Source organism: Symphalangus syndactylus, chromosome 2 (assembly GCF_028878055.3).
Source record: "Symphalangus syndactylus isolate Jambi chromosome 2, NHGRI_mSymSyn1-v2.1_pri, whole genome shotgun sequence".
In the NCBI taxonomy this organism is placed as follows: Eukaryota; Metazoa; Chordata; class Mammalia; order Primates; family Hylobatidae; genus Symphalangus; species Symphalangus syndactylus.
This window is the reverse complement of record NC_072424.2, coordinates 116,472,788-116,478,966: the sequence shown is the minus strand read 5'-3', so window position 1 is coordinate 116,478,966 and position 6,179 is coordinate 116,472,788. Positions and strand designations below refer to the sequence as shown.

Here is a 6,179-nt window from a genome sequence, read left to right as displayed (position 1 = left end):
AACTATTGCTGTTGAATGTGATCCATTTTTCTCTGACTCATCTTAGTGTTGTAAACCAGTTAAAAGTCATGCCAAGTTAGGTGTCTGTTTCACGGATTTTTAAAACATCATTCCACAGCCTCTTAGGAAGCAGCTACTTTTCTAGGGAGAATGGACAGCAAGAGATCAGTGGATGGGAATGATAAGAAATATCCTCTGACCTCAAAGAGCTTCTAATCTGCTGGGCCAAGCGGGAGAGCAGTTGGTAACTATAGTGAAAGGAAGCATGAAATATAAGCTAGATATGGAGGTTAAAGGAAACATTTCTACAAGTCCTGCAGGAAGAGAGTGGCAGTGAGGACATAAAACAGAGGTAATGTTATTGTTTCATTTCCATATTTTTAATTGTATTTTTATGAAACTCAATTAGTATATTACAGAAAGATCTTGTCACTTTAGTGAGGAAGGAAAAGGGACTTTATGAGTCAAGGATGTCATTAGAACATGTTAATTCCTCTTAGTCTCTTTCCTTCCTTGTTTTAGAGCTCTGCCAACTCCCAGTGCTTCAAATAGCCACTTTCGGTGGGTGAATATGTTATGGATTTTAGTTTCCCCAAATAAAATATTGTAACCTAATCAAATTATCCACCAGTATGGAGATAAATTCTTAAAAATCAAAACTTATAGAGCAGACACTGTCAACATCTTTTCACACATCCTCTGACTCATATCATTCATGTGCACACCCCTCAGAGCGTGGGTGGTTTCTTTTCATATAATTAGAATCATACTATATGTATTGTTCTGCAACTGGCTTTTCCCCACCTCGTAACAGCTTTTAAAAATTCTTTTCTCCTCAGTATACATGGAATAGTGTTTTGTTTTGTTTTGTTTTTCAGTCAAGGCCGGTACCACCCTTACCTGGGGATTTAAAAAACAAAATACGTGGGAGCATTTTATGGAGAAATAGTTGGCCCAGAATACTAATAACATCTCATTGAGAAACAATGATATGTGTACTGAAAAGAAGTTGAATTTGTTACATAAAAAAAGAATGATATGAAAATATCTGCTGTTCTTAATATTTCTTTAAAAAAATTAAAATAATTTAAACAATATGATTGTACCATAAGTGTTTTCTTATCAATGGCCAGTATCTTTACACATCTATTGGTTTGCATGTACAAGAGCATAGCACAAACTAGAAGAATTGCTGGGTCAAAGGATATGCGTGTTCAAAATTTAATGATGCTCTCAAATCACTCTGCAAAAATGCTGTACAAAATTGCAGTCCTAATAACAGCATACACATTTTCCCACATCCTTTTCAACACTTGATAGTATCAGTTAATTTTTTTTGCAAGCATATTAAGAAAAAATAAAGTCTTGTTTAAATTTCCATTTTCCTGTCCAAAAAAAGTCTGCAACAGAGTACTTTCAGTTTAATGATAAATGACTAATTTGCTCTTAGATATGCAGTTAGTGCTCATCTGCTCTGGATTCTCTGCTGCCTATTTCATTCATGTTTCAAAAACAGACTCATTTACAAATCAGTCACCTCTTTGGAGTGTCTTTTTAGTCTCATCTGCACAGGGTGTCACACTGATCCTCATTGGCAGGAGTAAATTTTATGAAGAACTATGAATTGGTATTTGCATAGAGGGAGCTGTATTTTCGAAACTGTGGTTGCTACTGCATCACTGGGTTGGTGAAATCAAATTAGGGACAATGAGCAATGTAAACAAAGAAATAGAATATAAAATATTGGAGCGTATCATACAGTAAGGGTAAGATGTTTCGTGAAACATTTCATATGTATTTGTGTTTTGAATATGGGTTTCTATGTACATATATATGCATATATAATATGCATACTGCGTTGTAATGTGAAATATCTCTGAGCTAAGGAATGCTGGTATGGAGGGAGAATCTCAGCTTTAAACATTTATTCAAAGCACAGTTTATTTCTGCCCTGCCTGAGGCAACAGTTTCATAACTTGATTGTGGTATTTCAGAAAATAAGTTGCCAATCATAACAATACTTTGTGATGGGTTAAAGACTAAAGCTTTTTTTTTTTTTTTTTTTTTTTTTGAGACGGAGTCTTGCTGTGTTGCCAGGCTGGAGTGCGGTGGTGCGATCTCGGCATCTCAGCTCACTGCAATCTCCGCCTCCTGGGTTCAAGTGATTCTTCTGCCTCAGCCTCCCGCATAGCTGGGACTACAGGCACGCGCCACTACGCCTGGCTAATTTTTGTATTTTTAGTAGAGACGGGGTTTCACCTTGTTGGCCAAGATGGTCTTGATCCCTTGACCTCGTGATCCACCCTCCTCGGCCTCCCATAGTGCTGAGATTACAGGCTTGAGCCACCGTGCCTGGCCTAGACTAAGGCTTTTTAAGAGGAACTTAAATGCTTAGAGATACATGTCACCTAGTTGGACCTGGAAATATAATAGGTGTGGAAAGTCAAATTGTCTTGAGTGCAGAATGAAGGAATGAAGTTTTACACCCTACTAAATTTAATTTCACTGAGCAATTTAATTTTTCCTTGCTCCAGTGCAGTTACTGAACTTGACTCTGTGGTAGCTGTTCAGCTCTGCAGGCAAGAGAATGCAGAGGAAATCCTTGAATTTCAACAGCCTCTCCCTGTGAGTGGGCACAAGTGCAACTGATTATCCAAAAGTAGTTGCTTAAACTAATTTAGATTATTTAGTTAACCTCAATCCCAGTGCTGATCTTATGTTGCTTAGAAAATTATCTGTTGGTGATTATAATAAATGGAGGTAATTAAAATTTAAAAAAGTGATGGAACATTCTGCAAGTGGGTGTATTTAATTATCTGGCAGGTGTTCATATTTCTACAGTGTGAAACTTGTGCATAAACAATGGCCTTTCTGATAGAAATTCTATTCACACTTTTGTGTTTCTCCCCTTTTAGAGGTAGGTGTTTTCAATTGCTTGGAGAATAACAGTGATGATCTAACTAATTTGTTTTGCATTGTGTGTTTCCTAAGTGGTTATATATTTTTTTGCTTGTTTTACTTCAACTGATTCTAACTTTTCTTACTTGAATTACTGTTGTTCAGTAATTGCATCTTCATACAAAATGATATGAATGGAAACATGATTTTCTAGATTTTAAAGTAATTTTAGAAAAATTGGGCTTTTAAAGTTCTGTGATACAGCCATACCTTAATTTTTTTTTTTTTTTTTTTTGAGATGGAGTTTCACTCTTGTTGCCCAGGCTGGAGTGTAATGGCCTGATCTCGACTCACTGCAACCTATGCCTCCCGGGTTCAAGTGATTCTCCTGCCTCAACCTCCTGAGAAGCTGGGATTACAGGCATGAGCCACCACGCCTGGCTAATTTTGTATTTTTAGTAGAGACGGGGTTTCTCCATATTGGTCAGGCTGGTCTCGAACTCCTGACCTCAGGTGATCTGCCCGCCTCAGCCTCCCAAAGTGCTGGGATTACAGGCGTGAACCACCGCGCCTGGCCAGCCATACCTTAATTTAAATTTTATAAGGTATTACTGATACATTTTAACAAATGTAAACACAAAATAATAAATATTATTTCATCTAGCAAAGAAGATGAAGTGAAAGTTCTTTAAGGACTATCAACCAGAACATAAAATTATTGAATACTAATGTTCTGATACAGTTTCATGGTCTATATTGTTAATAAGAAATAGAAGCAGTATTAACATTGAGTATACTTATTGTGTTACTTTAAATTTAGGTAAAATTATTTAACCCCAAAAAAGTGTGAAATAATTTTATACATATTCAGTCTAATCATATCTTTGTGATGGTATTTTCTGTTGATCTCATTTGTGTTTGGTCAGTGGTAGCAAGGTATCTGATACCTATTGTGATTTCCAGTGGGCACCTCCTGTCAGTGTAACTTTGCTCACGTAAGCGCCTTGAGCTCTTTGCTGGTGGTGAGTGTGACGACTGACATTTCTGTCATGTAGCTTCTGGAATGTTGTTGGGAGATCCTTCACATGAGTATATGGATAGCATATATGCTCTGGATCCATGTTATTACCCTTATCCCCTTCCTCTTGGAAAACGTTCCTTTCCATTCACCTTCCATCTAAAGAAGCTGCTGCTACATCTGGAAAGAGGAGACAAGGTTAGGGTTAGGTGATTTCTGAGTGAGCATTGAAGTTTCGTTTCTACAATTGTTCTATTTTGTTAACGTGTGTCATAACTTAAAATGATGTAAATGCTAATTAAACCAATTGGCTTGATGAAAGAAGCTTGCATATTACAAAAAGAAAGTCTTATTAGTAGACGTTTAGAAATACAAAGGAAAACTGTCATACAACAGTTTGTGCTCCAAAATTTATTTTGTGAGTTTCTTTGAATAGAATTCTTTGTGTTCCTTAACGTTTTTGCTTTTCCTAAGATTTGACGTCTCCAAATTTAAATAATAAATGGAAAAAGCTTGTCAACATTTAGGTTAAACTGAAGAAATACCAATAAAGGTCAGTTGTAATACATATGCGTTTTTTTCTTTGAAAAATATTAGATATTACATTAAGTTGGTTGGTATGTGTAGCTATTAAAGCTTAACAGATGAGTTTTATGGCATGTTATCAAAATACGAGGTAATTTAGAAGAACTTTGTTACAATGAGATCGAACTTGCTTTAATTAAGGAAGACCCAAACACAAAGCCTTATGTGCTGGGGAGGAAGGTCCTCTATCTGCCAAGCTTCTTCACCTACGCCGAATATGTTGTGCAAGTGGATGGTAAGACAGGGCTGTTCCGAGGCCTGAGGCCCCGGCTGATGTCCAATGCCCTCTTCACTGTGACCCGCGTAGCATGAAGAAAGCTTTCCCTCTGGATGAGATCTAGCAGGTTGCCAACAAGGGTGATATGAAGACTTCCCTGAAGAAAGTTGTGAAGGAGACCTTCTATGGGATAATGATGCAGTGCATGTCCCGCATGTTGGCCCACCCCCTGCATGTCATCTCAATGTGCTGGACGGTCCAGTTTGTGGGATGGGAAGCCAAGGACAGTGGCGTGCTGAGCTCCACTGGGAAGCTTTTCAAAGAGGAAGGGCTGCTGGGATTTGTTGGATTAATCCCTCACCTCCTGGGTGATGTGGTTTTCTTGTGAGGCTGTAACACCTACTGGCCCACTTCATCAGTGCCTACCTGGTGGATGACAGCTTCCACCAGGCGCTGGCCATCCGGAGCCACACCAAGTGCTGGACAGGGATTGCAGTGAGCATGCTGACCTACCCCTTCCTGCCAGTTGGCGACCTCGTGGCTGTGAACAACTGTGGGCTGCAGGCTGGTCTCCCCCGTTACTCCCCGGTGTTCAAATCCTGGATTCACTGCTAGAAGTACCTGAGTATGCAGGGCCAGCTCTTCCGAGGCTCCAGCCATCTTTTCTGCTGGCTGTCATTAGGATCATGCTTTGCCCCGGAGTAACCTGAATCATCTAAAAAACACAGTCTTAACTTGGCCACCATGAATGAGGCTTGACCATCTCGGGATACCTGCAAGACTACTCCAACCCAACAACAACCAGATGTGCTCCAGCCCAGCCGGGCTTCAGTTTCCATATTTGCCATGTGTCTATCCAGGTGTGGAGTTGGGTGGAGGTGAGGCTGCACCCAGTGGATTGGGTCACCTGCCAGACCTGGGAAAGGTCGGGGGAAATGGGGAGTTGGCAGAATCCCTGTACCTCCTGGATTTGCTGAGTCTGTCTTGTGCAGAGGGCCAGAGAATGGCTCGTGGGGGCCCAGGTTGGACAGGGAAAGGATAATGGGGTCAGAACCCACTCCATCCACCCCTCCAGTCAGCCCAGAGCCCATCCTGCAGCTCAGCTGGGAGCATCATTCTTCTTTGTAAATAGGGCGTGATCCCCTGGCACACGGCCACCATCATGTCTGGGCCTATGCTGGTAGGCAAATGCTAGGCTCTGCCTGCGTTTTTCTCAACACTACTCTTTTTAAGGAGGGCAGCACCTTCCTCTGAATGGGAAATCATGTGACTACTCAGAATGTGTCCTCCTCATCTAATGCTCATCTGTTTAATGGCGATGCCTCACATATAGGATCTGGTTACCTGTGGAGTTGTGAATACCCAGAGGTTGGGCAGATCAGCGTCTCTAGTCCTATCCAGTTCATGGTAAGATTTGACCCCATCTCCTGCAAATAAATGTATTGATGGTGGAAAAAAGAA

General features: G+C 40.3%; 1 pseudogene; it reads left to right on the top strand.

The window, feature by feature from the left end:
• The first annotated feature begins 4,557 nt into the window (after positions 1-4,557).
• LOC129474347 (mitochondrial carrier homolog 1-like) lies at positions 4,558-5,545 on the top strand (annotated as a pseudogene).
• The last annotated feature ends 634 nt before the right edge of the window (positions 5,546-6,179 follow it).